Raw genomic sequence first — 15,200 nt, forward strand, 5'->3', positions numbered from 1 at the left:
ACCTGATTTCTTGGTTCAACAAGAAGTAGAATTGTGTTTCCTTCTCGATGGCAGAAGTTGAATATATTGTAGCAGGGAGTAGTTGTACTCAATTGATTTGGATGAAGCACATGTTACAGGAGTATGATGTCCCACAAGATGTCATGACTCTTTACTGTGACAATATGAGTGCTATAAATATTTCCAAAAATCCTGTCCAAGCACATTGGAATCTTACATCACTTTATATATGAAATTATAGAGAGTAAACACATCATTTTGGAGCACATCAGCACTAAAAACCAAATAGTTAACATTGTTACAAAGGCTTTAGATGTAGTTCGTTTTGAGGCCCTGAGATCAGCCTTGGGTCTTTATGTTTTGAAGGCATAGCAATTACTCTTTTGGGCCACTTTGATATTTCACTTGGCCCATTTTGCTTGGAAGCCAAGGTGGTTAATTAATGATAAAAACATATTAATTACGATTAGAGAAGGTATGAAGAAATTTAATTGCCGTTTAATACTTTTGAATTTGAATCACTTTTAGTAGGAGTGTGATAGGTTCTCGTTCGATTTCGTGCCGATTTCTCTTTCTCAATCTCTAAAGCAGTTTTCTTTCTATGATGTTTGTGATTTCTCCTTAAATGGTTAGCATCAGACAAGGAACACATACATTTGATAGCAAGATGATGAGATACAAAGAAAAGGCCAAGCGAAAGTTGCATGTCAAAGAGGATGTTCCTCCATTTACTATGAACAAATATAGCATTCATGTGTGTTGTTTCCCTATTGAAAAGAAAGAAATTGGAGTTCCTCCTCCTTCGGCAAAGAGAAAGCGTTTTGAAGCGAGTCGATTCGACGAAACGAAAGGAAAAGAGAAGGTGAGTATTTCTTCACTCACATTGACTGATCTTGTTGATTCCAGAGTTGAACTTCTCTCGAGAAAAGATAAATCCTTCTCTAGTGATTATTCAAGTAATTTGCATGAGTTTATCACGTTGCCTAGAAACCTTAGAGATATGGTTGTCTCGTATGATGCTGTTCAAAAAGAGGTTAGGGTTATTGAAGGTAGCTCTTTGTGTGTTGATAAACTTGCATTTTTTTTTTTTTTTGTGATGTTGATCCTGCTTTACCTGAGTCTAGTACAATATTCAAGGAAATGTTATTGTTCCTAACTCTTCTGAGTTGGAAAAGGAAAGTTTGCTTGCGTCTGATAATAATGTTGTACAAGATTTTGTTGACAAAGTTATTTCTGACATGATTGCGTCTTTATCCATATTGCATATAATTAGTCCTTCTGAAATTACTGCTAATAATGTTTATTTGGTGGTTCCCTTAAAACTGTGCAATCTAGTGGGGAGTTTGTTCATGCTTCTCTTGAAACAAATACCGTAACTGTAAATGTTGTTGGTGCTCTGCCTACTGAGAATTTGAGAAATTGAAAAATGTTGTTTTGTCTAATGCTGACACTAGTTCGAGTGATTGGAATCCTGGACATTTGTCTAGTCCTACCCATACTTCTGATGAAGATATCGATGTATACAGTCAAGAAAGAACCCTCAGAAACCATCGAACAACATTTTCGCATGGTGAAGGTGCTCGTGGATCTTCTTGTTGTTGTCGGCATTCAAATTGACGATGACGAGAGTCTTCTGCACATCCTTAATGGCTTACCAATCGAGTTCAACACATTTCGCACCTCTATCCGAATGCGCAATACCACCCTGCTAATTGTAGAACTTGAGGTTTTTCTTGACATCGAATCCAAAGCAATCGACACTTCACATTCACCAGCGAAACTTACACCGACTGCCATGGCCACATTTCAACATCTTGGTCGTGGATCTTCCTTCACTAGTGGTAGCAATCATGGGTCGCCTAGAGGAAATCACCATGGGGGTCGTGGGAGAGGAAGGAATGGAAGAGGCTTCTTCCAAAATCAATCTCAAAACCCTAACCTCTCGTTTGGGCCATCATTTTCCTCTACCAACCGTGTGCCTCAACAACACTATCAACCACCTCATGCACAACTCAACTTATTGAGCCAATATTCTCAACAACCCAACTTCTTGGGCCAATTTTCTGGATCTAATCAATTCAATAATGCAGGTTTTCAATCAAATGGGCGAATTTGCTCAATGCATGGTTATTCACATGTTCCTGCTCATGGTTCTCATACGTTTGTCGTTTTCCTTTCTTCATGTTTCTGCTCAATGCACGATTCTTCATATGCCAGATTGAAGTTGATCTGATCTCTTTATGCATCAATGGTGCAGTTTTTGTTTCCTTTGCTAATTTTTGTTTCTTTCCATAAAAATCCTACATTCAAAGATGTTAGAATTTATGATTTTCAGGATAATGAGTTTTATAATCGCTTATAATGCAAAGTTTATTTATTTACATGATTTTCATTTCAAGTTAATGCATTTTCTAATGAATTTTCCTAATTATTCTAAATAAAGAACTACAATAACTTATATTTCTACAAGTTATCGCACATTTCCCAATTAGATGTAATTAAGATGATGAACTCTATAAATAGTCTCATTCCACTACTTTGAAAGATAAACAATATTTTGTATGTTTTGCTGAATTAGATACTTAACCTACTAACTTAGACATCAGAGTATATTTAATTTGGTACCACAGTAGTGTGAGTTCGATTGCAGGTCAACTCGAACGAAGTCTTGAGACAAGAGAACTTCGCTAATAGGTGAGCTAAACAAGATCTATGCACCAACAAAATTAAAAAAAAAAAAAAAACAATAAATAAGCGGAATGAAATTGATTGGAGAATCCCATCCACGAGTGGGACAATACAATGTTGACCATTGTTGGCAAAGGCACAACCATGAACCAACCGTATCATTTGCTTTTCAATTTCCATACCAATGGGAGAGAGAGCTTTTGGTTACGCGTATTCATGGCTGTGTCCAGCTCAAATATTATATTTTATTATCTTTATTATTACATTAATTAATTTTAAATATATATATATAAAGAAAGGATATAGGAATTAAGAACTTTGTTAAGTTGATGTTTGATTGGCATTGCAGCATTTGGTTCCCACAACTAACACGTAACACATTCCTTTCAAGCACTATGATTAATAATGATTCCCTTTCTCTTTTTGGGATATCATCTTTATCCTATCTTTTAAAATATACTTTTTTCTTATACAATATATCATACATAATTCAAATAAACAAACATTACATCACACCCTTCTTCCATTCTTCATTTTGATGTTGACTAAATTAATATTCATGTTTTTTTTTCTACTTCTCAACTTTTAAATTTTTGCTTTTTTTCTTTCTAAATTTTAAAATGTCTTTATTAGGTTTGGAATATGTTTAATTCATCTTTAAATTTTCAATTTTATGTCTAATAAATCATTAATTTATATGATTTTTTAAATTCATAAATTTACTCGACAAAAAAAAATTGAAAGTTTAGTATTCTGTTAGACTTAAAATTCAATTCAATATCTAATATTCTTGTTTATTTCATGAGTTTTATCACAGGTTTTAAGACTAACATTTATTATTTATTATTATTATTATTTTTTAACTTCACTCCTTAAATTTTAAGATATTATGATCTAATAACTTTAAAGTTCATCTAACATGAATATGAATTTAATATTTGTATGTAGAAATTTTAAACCTAAGTGATGAACAATATTGATATACCTTAATTAATTAGTCATTATTAAATATTAAATATTAGTATATTATTTAGACTTAATAAATTTAAAGATAGATAATAAAAAATGTTCTTAAACTTCGTACTTTATGTAAAAATGTAACGACTCAACTTTATAAAACCTACTAATAGATTACTACTATATGCAAACACCACATCTACTCGTTTCAAGATGAAAAGATCATAATTTATTAAAAATGAATAAATGAAATAAATTCATTTGCTCAAAGTACATAAAACAATTTCTTGGGGCCTCCTTAAAACATGTCAAAACCATAAAATTTATATAAAATGTCTGATAGTTGCAAATAACAAAACTCTGACTTCAAACATAAAAACTGGCTTTTAAAAACGTGAAAATGTGAGCGAAAGCATCATATAGGTCCTATTGGCATGGTCACGAATTCCTCTTGTCATTCTCTGGTTTGTCCACTAGTACAAAACTGGACTTTAGTATTTGTTTAAAACTGACATTATAGGAGTACAATATTGGTTGTAAACCAACATTGAAGATCCATGTTATAAAAGGTCTTCAATATCGGTTGTCTTTAATGTCGATTTATTAAACTAACATTATACACCATCTTTAATGTCAGTTGAAAAACGACATTGTACACCATCTTCTATATCGGGTTTTACCAAATTTTTCAATGATTGTTTGATATTTTTCTAATGCCTCATTTTTCTAAAATGTTCAATCCATTTTTAATGTGGATTAGAGTTAAAAACCAACATTAGATATCTCATTTTGGATAAGAAAATGTCTATTATCGTATTTTTATTAAAAAAATTATTTACTAAAATGTGTGTCTAATATAACATATGCATATTTATTGTTCTGAATATGGTAAGCCAACAATATTTCTCTTCCACCTATAAATCCACATAACTTCAACCTAGAATATAACAATAGACACAACAATATACTTTACCACAAAATTAAATATAAAGTTACATAAAATACAATAACACTTCTATAAAACTATAATAATAATAAAAAAAAAAAATCATATCCAACACTTCTATTGTTTTGTTATGGGATCATATTTCTATAATAATCTTCGCTCCTACTACTTGAATCTTCCAAGTGAATCTGGAAAAAAAAAAAAAAAAACATAAAATATATAATCTTAATATATAATAACATTTAAAGCCTTTGCATTCACAAGCAACATTATCATTTGTGGCTATCTTATAATCCCAATAGCTGTGGGACATTTGCTCTTTTAGGCGTTGACTTTGTTATCATAAATAATAAACTTAAGAGATATGATAATTCATTTAAGTATTATACCTCTTGTGCGCTCAACTTCTGAATACTTTTTCCATATCAACGAAAAGAAAATTTGATTTTACCCCAAGAATATGGTGTACTGAAATCCAAATTAACAAATGTTTTTCCAATTTAATAAGCTATATATTCATCTAATTTCCATGAAACAAATATCATCATAGCAGGAAAATCACTAAAGAACTATACCTTAATGGAACAAATATGATGATAGCAGCTACGTGCCACTTCTTGAGGGCCTTCGATGTTTGTTCGTCAAAGATCAACTTCTTCATACGCGTACCCATCTGCAAAGCACCGACTGAGTCCACCTTATCCCACTAGACCAGCAAAATTATACTAATAAAAAAATTTCAATACCAAAGAACTCCATCTCAAGTACAACAAACTCATTTGTGACACATTTGAATGAAATTTAATATGAAAATTGTACCTGAGTTACGAGAGCATAGAGTGGAAGAGTTATATAACTGCAAAGATAAAGAACATCGACTCTACAAATCCACCATCAAAATACAAGCTCGATGAACTTAAATCGATCGACGTTCTTAGCCTCACATTATGATAAATTAAGTATGTCCAAGAAAAGAATATATCTGTATGGAAAAACATTCCGAACAAACATTTTCAACCAAAAATAAAGTTCACTTCAAATCATAAGAGTAATATTTAAAGGAGTTAGGCTTACCCGAGACCAACTTTTATAATTGCAAGCTTGAAATCAGTACGAAAGCAGGATTTTAGCCCAAAGGAATACGGCACGTAACAAACATTTGACACTTCTCGAGTTATAGCTTAGCTAAAGAACTCATTTTGAGCAAAAGGATGATCTAATATAACTCATGTAAATATATTGTCTTGTTTTATAATGATTTCATTTCAAATTTTCATTTTCTAGAACTAAACTGGTTTTCTCACAATTTTTTTCCCTTCTTTAACACTTTGGATTCATAGCCCGAATTCAAAAACGAAATGACGTTAAGGGAATGACTATTTTGAGATTTTATTATTTTCTAAGATTTTTACCATGTTTTAGAAACTATATTACAAATTTTGGGGGAGGAGGGAAGGTGAGAAAATAAGGTTTATATTTTTTTTCAAGAAAAGACTAAGAATAGAATGTTCATAAATTAGCCCTTCAATATTGAATAAGAAAAAGAGAAGAAATTACCAGAATCAAGAAGAAGTATGTTATTTGGAATGCATTCTGCAAAAACACAGTAATTGATTTGTTAGTACCAATGATGTCGGGCTATTTAGAATTAAGCTTTACTGTAAAATTACTTTTGAAAATGGATCAAATTAGTTCCAAACATTATAGTATTGTAATCTTAACAAGCTTGATGGAATTTGACTAAACACATCTGATCATCAATACCACATACAACAACAAAGCTTTGAAAAAAAAAGGGAGACAACAACAACAATAATTATGAAGGAACTCATATTCAAGAGTACCTACGAGTGGAAGCAGATATTTCCAATTCATTGTGATAGAAATTCCACATATACATTCAAACATACAAATATGCATTCACAACGCTAAATTACTGGCATGCTTAAAGAATCAATAAATAAGAGACCGAGAGATCATACTAGTTGAAGACTTTTTCTTCACAGCAAATCTCGCTTTCACTGGAACGGCAGGCTATCATTCATCAAATCTCAATCATCTACCTCAAACAGTTTCCACACGAATAGAAGGAAACGGGGACAACACCACCACTCAGAGCCTTCAGTATTCTCGGAGTGAGAATCCAAATGGTGGGCTTTGTTCGGATTTGGTAGAGGGGAGGAGGAAGGAAGACCATTTACAACGATCAAGCAAGTGGGAGAAAGACTTGTCTATCGTATAGACAAAATACTTAATCGTATAGGTAAAGTATACGATTGTGTAGGAAAAGGTAAGCGATCGTCTAAACGATCGTGTAGGAAAAACTAAGTGATCTTTTATACAATCGTTTAGAAAAACTTGGGTGCTAAACGATCTCTTAGTAAAAGGTAAACGATCGTTCAGTAAATAGCGTGTGCAGGTGTAAGCGTTAAGCGATCGTTCAACACTATCGCATAGGCTCTGATTTTTACTAAGCAGTGACACACTTCAATACTATGTTCGCGCATCCAATGCTTAACACACCATGAGCTATTTAAGCGTCTCAAAGCGATTCTTCAACTTACTCATCCGTTATGAAAACAGAAAAGATGCCGACCTATTATCCCTTAACCGTCCAATTAATAGACAATAGATATAATCACATTATATTCATAACCTATGAATTAATATCATATATTAACCATAGTATTTTTTCCTCCACTAGATATAAATCATATTTATATCCAATTTTCTCCAAATTAATGTATCTCATACATAAAGTTAATTATATCATATATAATTAACTAGTTCAATTGTATCATATATAATCGAACTCCCTCTTGTCAATTTGAACATTTCAAACTGATCCAAAAACTGATTCTCAACTTGTATCCTAGCTATCAAAGGGACCTTATGGACCTATGGCTCGAAGCTTCAACAGTACGTGAATAACTGACTAAACTCTTTGGCCACGATATCCACCATCCGTTAATTGCCAGGCATTTCACTAAAGACCGACAATTGAACTCTTCTTACCATAGATATATTTCTATGTCCATTTGATATAACCAATCATCAATACGATGACCATTCACAGATGCTTGTAAGTACAGTTGGGCCAATTTATCGTTTTGCCCTTGTAGTTACATTTTACTCCTTAAATAGCATTGATTCATCTAATGAACAATACAACATAGTCCTACTATGTATGAACACTTCTCGGGCCATGAAAAGGTATGTGGCGCCACATCGTTCAAGCTCCGAGATCAGCCCTTAAGAGAGCAATCTATTTACTTACCCCTGCTTTGGGGAAGGAGTGAACTCCATCTTATGAAGCTGAGTTCCCAGCTCCCAAATTAGACGAATCCCCAAAGTGGTAGGTTTGAGTCAATGCTCTGGCCACTCACAACCATGCAAATCAAAGGACCGCCCTCAACGGCAGGAGTTTCCAACTCACTTAGGATTGAAGTCATGTTACCTATGGTCATCTTAGTAAAGTGAAGTCTCTGTCATGAATGGAGTTATATGACAAGATGTTAACACTTCGTGGTCAGGTCTTATACAAACTCTTTGTATAGGACGCCCCCACTCGCATGTCCCCTACACGAATGATTAGGATTAGACCATCTGTGACAAGTCACAACACTTGTAACTATTCCACAAAGTGAGTCGTGTCTATAGTGTTACCAGGATAAGGTTTTCCTTCTATATCTATATACTACAGACTATTTTGGTTGTCACTTAAGACATAATCCACTTGTATGTCACAACATACATGTTTAAGTTACATAAAGACAACCAGGGATTTTAAGTTTATTGGTTTGTGGTAAAATAAAAACATCTAAATGTGCAAAGTCAAGAAGTGAAGTAAATATCATATATATTATACATCATAAGCATTCATACAAAATTGTTTACAAACTACAGGACACAAGACTTTAGGGCACAAACCCCAACAAATTAAATTTTAGAAATGAACTAAGACCAATAAAACAAGAGATTTATCATCAGACTCCTAGAAGATTAAAAAAAGATGCCAAATATCATTATGGCAAGAAAACCAGATCTTAAGCAACTTTCCCAAACTCCACAGGCAACATCTAGATCTTTCCCTAAGTTTATCTCTAAATGGGCCCAAAGCATACAAACGTGACAATACTTCTTAATTCTTTAGGTACGGTGATAAGTAATCTGATGCATTCTACAACAAAATCATTAAGTGTTAGTTCATGTGAATATCCAACTAAATAAGAAGGAATTTTTTAGTAAGAAACAAATAAAAGAAAAATTTACCTTTAAAGCAAGCAAACAACTGAAGTTATACAGATATTGTTGTAAATAGATCTTCAAGATCTTAAACAAATGGGAGTTTGAATGGATCTTACCCGGAGCTCGAAGATTGGAACAGATCTTAGCTGGAAGAATGAAGATCTGAGCTGAACAGCGGATTTAGGCTACAATGATCGACTGGCTACGACGAATGACTGTGTTACACGGACGATTGGGCTACACGAACGACTAGGATACTAGATTTAATCGACTCATGGTAATCGGATGGCTGGGCTACCACATCTGAGCGACGATGAGATGGAAACCCACCTACCAACGCTACCATACTAACCTATATGAAGGAAAACTACCTATCAATGCTGACAGTGAATCGTTCGATGGAAACCTACCCACCGACCTATCGACGTTGATCTGAACGAAACCCATCAGTTGTTCGATGGACGCTACCTACTAACACGGATTGATCTGTTACCAGATGATCGATGCGACTAGACGACCTGAAAATAACCCACTATCGATGCTACCTACCATATCTACATGGCCAGAGGATTAGGGAATCTTTTTATGGAAGGAGAGGTTGAGGGTTTTAGGGATGAAGAAGTTTTGTGTGAAAGAAGGGAGAAGAAAGCTTGTGGGTTTGATGGAGAGAGAATTAATTTTACTAAAATGAAAAAAGAATGGGTACCTTTAATGTCGGTTTTAAACCAACATTGTAGCTTCATCTTTAATGTCGGTTTTAAAACCGACATTAAAGATCCACTCTTTAAAAACCGACATTGTATATCTGTGTTTAATTTCTTCCAACCAACATCATAGGTCGAATTTTTTATTGGTCCTTGCCGTTGATAAACATATTATAATAAAAATGGGAATAAAATTACTCAGTAAATAATCCCACTATTGGGGTCAGACCATGCATTTATGTTCAATAAAAATGCAAATATATAGGTGGGACATGCGTAAACCAATTATTCATGGACTAGTGAACGATTTAACTCGTCCTAACACAAATCTGGTAGCCCGAAGGCTCACAAAAATAATATGAAAGTGAATACATTGGTCCACAGAACTGTAAATGATGGTGTTAGGAGGGCAAACCGTCGCCTACTTAATTTAACATATAATATTCAATCAATAACTCCCACAACATAATTATGGTACATATCGTATGGTATCATACTCGTATATCTTCTTTAATCATACAAAACTTTTAGGTGATCTTAGAGAAGTCAACAATAATATTTAAATTTTGTCGCAGGATACAAAGGTATTCCAGTAGTAACATTTAAACATAATATGCCATATACCAATATTGTCATGCTCATATAACTTCCGTACTTATGTAACATATCAATTTTTTTTCCTCTTTTTTCAGCCCCTCCCTCCTCCAAACTTTCTCCCTCTCATGGCTTCCATCGCCACTTGTAGCTGCCTGACACTGCATCTGTGCCATCGCCGGCGACTGCATTTTTTTTTTCATTTTATTTTTTTTCTCATAGCCCTTGAAAAATCGCTCATTGTTTTTTTAAAAGAAAAAAAATAATCAAATTGAAGGAAGAATAAAAAAAAAGTTGACAAAGAAGAGAGAGAGGAAGAAGAAGGAATGGAAAACAAATTACCATCCCAACTTGCGGTTAGGGGTGGACAAAAAAACCGCTCAAATCGAACCGAATTGCAAAACCGAACTGAACCGAACCAATTTATAAGTAAAATCGAATTTTTCAATTCGGTGCAGTTCATTGGGCTGGTGAAACAGAATTTAAACGGTTCGGTTCGGTTCAAAGCTTGAAAACCGATTTCTAAACCGAACCGAATTGTTTATATATAAATATATATAAAATTATAAATATATATATAATATTAATATTTATTTAATAATAAATAAATAACCTAATTTAAACTCACTTTACCTTCTTTAGCACTGTCGAGCGCCGCCCTCCACTTTCAGCATTTCACATTTCCATTTCGCAACTAGGGTTTCTGCCGCGCCGCCGTTCTTCTTCCAGTTCTGGTTCTTCTTCCTCTTCGTTGACGACTCGACCAGACCGTCTGGGCGTCTGGTTCTTCTTCGTCGACGTTCGACGTTCACTTCTTCTTTCGTAGAACTAGTCACTAGAGTTCACTTCTGTCACCGTTCTTCTTCGTTGAACAGAGGTAAATAACTAAAAAAAAAAGGTCAAACCGATTCTTGAAACCAAACCGAATTGAACCGGTTTAGTTCGGTTCGGTTTGAACTACACAAACGGTGTGGTTCGGTTTCATGTATATACAAAAGCGGTTCGGTTCGGTTTGGCTATCAAATCGAATCGGACCGAATCGATTCCACCCCTACTTGTGGTGGTAGAGAGAAGGTTTGAAGGAAGTTGGGAGAAAGAAGGAAAAGATGGAGAAAAAAATAAATTAAAAAAAAATTACTAGAAGTGTTTTTTTTTAAAAAATAATAAATAAAGATTTTAATTTTAAAGAGATCTCACATTAGTTTTCTATTAGTAATTAATACAAAAATGAACAAAGGGACCTAATGTGCTACCAAACTTAAACTTAGGGTTAAAATTGTTGAGTTGGAAAACTCATGGACTCAAATACAACCTAAACCATGTTTTGGGGACTAAAAGTGTATTTTTTTTACTTAATAATTAACTAATAATAAAATCTTGCACCAATTAGTTAAGATAATATAAAATATTAATTATAAATATTGATCAAAATTAGGCTAAATTATATCAAATACTCCTAAAATGTATACCTTGTGTCAAAAATTCTCTTAACCTTTCAAAAATTTCAAACCGTCAAACTTGAAAGAGTTAAAAAAAAATACTCTTCTCGTTAGTTTTGGATGAAAATGATTAGTATTTTGTTTAAAAAATACTCATGAACTTTCAAAAGTTTAGAAATATAATTAAATTTGAATAAAAAACTTCGAAGATAACCTTACTGAAAATTTCTTTGAACTTTCAAAAAGTTGCATTAATACTTAATACTCTTAGCCTAAAAAAAAAAAAGTTAAAAATGGTCCAACCGTTAGTATAGTGATCAATTTATTTGAAGTTTTCTTGAATTCAATATTAAAACAAATTATATAGATATCATCTTTTTCCTTTTTCTTTTCATATAGATACTCTCATTTTTCTTTCATTATCCGATTCTTACACCAATTTTCTCACAAAAAAAAATGTAAACAAAAACCTCAAGTTAAAGCATAAAATCACACAAAATTTCAAAATAAAAATTTTTCCTTAAAACTAACCAAGATGATAAATAACCAAATACAAAAAGGATGTATTTGGTTATTAACACAAATGGGTCAACTGCTAACATACAACCTCGTTAAAACATTTAAGTCTGGTCTCTTTGGTGCTTCAATTATTCTTTTTCTTTGTAAAAATACATATACCTTAAATGGAATGGGGCAACTTTTTTTATTAGATAAACAAAGGTCAGACAGTTAACAAGAAGGAAAATAAGAGAGGAAAAAAAATAGAGAAAATATACGAGTGTTAAGTCATAGATTGAAGTAGGAAAGGGAGAGGAAATGGAAGAGGGAGGTGATGGGTGTAGATAAATGATAAGAACATTTTTAAGTATAATTTTTTTTAAGGTAAGGGCACTAGTGCAACTTTTGAAAACTTAGAGGTATTTTTGCTATGAGGTATTAACGGTTTTTGTTTATAGATAAACAATAAGAATTTTGAACTTTTCTTTTAAATTTAAGGGTGTATTTGAAACTTTTGAAAGTTCAAGGGTATTTTTGAAACAAGACACTAACAATTTTCATCAAGCACTAACGATAAGGGTATTTTTGAACCCTTTTTAAAAGTTCAAGGATATTTTTTGAATGGAACATCGAATCCCGGAGCGAAAGTGAGTGCTCTCCTTTGCTTTGATTTTGCCTTAGGATTTTACAACACAGAAGAGATAAACCAGCATTCACAATGCAATATTATTCAGGTTATGCATGAAAATTTCAGGGAAAAAGGATATTACCTTTGAAGAATGCAACTTTCTTCAAATCTCTTCTTTAACGAACTGATCTTCCTATAATTCCTCCTCTCCCATACAACAATACCTCTATAGTGTCTTCCTTATTATGGCTCTAACAAGAACCGACTTGTGGGAGCCTCTTTTGATAGATAGAGGGAATTTATGAGGAGAAGTATTTTGTACGGAGAACTCTTTGCTTTGTGTTATGAAATCTAGAAAGAAAAGTAGAGAGCCACACCATTTTTTCTTACCAATAATCTATTTTTCAACCCATAGATGACTTCTCTATATAACACGTGAAGTGGGAAAACTTCCTACTTCACTTCTCTCTCCCACTCCTGAGTTATTATTTAACTTAATCAAATTAGTTAAATTAAATTAAATTAAACTAAATCAATTAATTAAATAATAATTTAATTAATTAATTAAACATCTCATATTTAACCAAATAAATATTTATTTATCTCATAACCTATAATTTTAATATAAATCTCATTCGTATTAACTTTTAACCTATAGTTTTTAATATAAATCTTATTCACATTGACTTTTAACATATAGTTTTAGTATGGATCTTATTCATATTAATTTGTTATTTGAATCACATTCAAATATATTACATCTCCATATTATATAGTTTAATTCAGAATTAACTATATGTTATAATGTACCTATATACATTATGTTAATTGTATCATATACAATTAACATATTATTCACTAAATTAATTTGAACACTTCAAATTATTCTTTGAAAATATTTGTCCTTGTTAATTCGTTGTGAGCTAGTAAGGGGATCTAATGAACCTACAAATTATAAACTCCGATGATCTGAGATTAACTAATCAAACTCTTTAATTAAATTAATCCATTCATTAACTATCTAACAAACTACTATAGACCAATAATTGCACTCTTATGCATTGTTGAACATGTTGCGTCCATGGATTTAACCATTACACATAGGTCGATTCTTCACGAGTTGTTCATAATTACAGTTAGGTCAAACTACCGTTTCACCCCTATAATTACCTCTTTGCCCTTAAGTACCACTGATCTTCTAATGAACAATTTATTTATGGTCCAACCATCAACCAAGTCCCTCTCGAACCAATAAGAGGATGTAGCTCCATTGTTCAAGACTTGGAATCAACACTTAAGGAAACTACTCATCTACTTAACATAAGATGAGAATGAGTGAATTCCATCTTATATAGTTATGTTCCCAGCTCCCCATTGGATAAGTCCCTAAAATGGTAGGCTTATTGAGTCGACGACTCAGACCACTCTCACCCATACAAATCAAAGGACGAGCCCTCATAAGCAAAAATTCATAACTCATTCAGGATTGAGATCGAGTTGTATATGGTAATCTTGTGAAGTATTAATTTCTTTAGTTAACATAATTACAAAGAGAGATTAATTATTTCACGGTCCAGTCTTATACAAATTTTTTGTATAGGATAGCTTACTCGCATGTTTTCACATGAACGATTTGGATCACATCATTAGTAACAATTAAAAAGTGGGTTATATCCATAGTGTTACCAGGATAAGGCACTCAATCTTATCCATATACTATAGACCATTTAGATTATTACTTGAATATGATCCACATGTCAACTATATATTGTTCAAGCCTCATGAAATAACCTTGAACTTTTATTATAATGGATAATTCATTATTGCATTTTTAATAATTAAATTAAACATCATATTAAATAATTAATTAACCATGAGGTTTTAGAGCACAAATCTCAATATTTTTTTTTATACAAAGTATAAAGTTGATCGACATCCTTTTAAAATAAAATTAAAGTTGTAACATGATATACCCATTTGAGGATAGTTTGTTGAAGAGTAGGGACGAGCCGAGCGTTGGTGCAGAAAAGGAAATAAAGAGAGAGATGGATGCATTTCCTACTATATATAGATTAATGATGTGTGATCGACTTAAACAAAATAATCCTTAGGAAATTCAAAATCCATAAATCTAGGGAGACCATTTTGAAATCAGATTAAAAATTCCGCCAATTTTTCGTTTTAAATCAACTTGTATTTAAATTAATACATTTACGAAAATTCAATATTTAAATTGATAAAATTATTAGTTTAGAATTTAAACGATGCGCTTGTAAAAAAAATAAATTCCATTTGATTTTCTTTTTAATAAATTAGCCAGAAAAAAAAAAGCGCGTAAAAGACGGAGTGGTTGGAGAGCCAAGCCGAATGAGCCGAGTATAAAAGGGGCGCATAAAAAGTAAACAAAGTCGCCGTTACAACAAACGTCCAAAGTAACGGTAACGGAAAAATTAAACGTCTAAAAAATCCAGCCCAGCGCTCACACACAAACACACCCT

General features: G+C 32.6%; 1 long non-coding RNA gene across 1 annotated transcript; it reads right to left on the reverse strand.

Moving 5' to 3' along the window:
• Positions 1-4,984: 4,984 nt before the first annotated feature.
• Positions 4,985-5,568, reverse strand: LOC120083043. The gene is made up of 3 exons (XR_005483359.1): positions 5,411-5,568; positions 5,167-5,264; positions 4,985-5,059 (listed from the first exon to the last, which is right to left on the reverse strand). It is a non-coding gene; the product is annotated as an uncharacterized LOC120083043 (long non-coding RNA).
• Positions 5,569-15,200: the final 9,632 nt, after the last annotated feature.

Source organism: Benincasa hispida, chromosome 8 (assembly GCF_009727055.1).
Source record: "Benincasa hispida cultivar B227 chromosome 8, ASM972705v1, whole genome shotgun sequence".
Taxonomy (NCBI): Eukaryota; Viridiplantae; Streptophyta; class Magnoliopsida; order Cucurbitales; family Cucurbitaceae; genus Benincasa; species Benincasa hispida.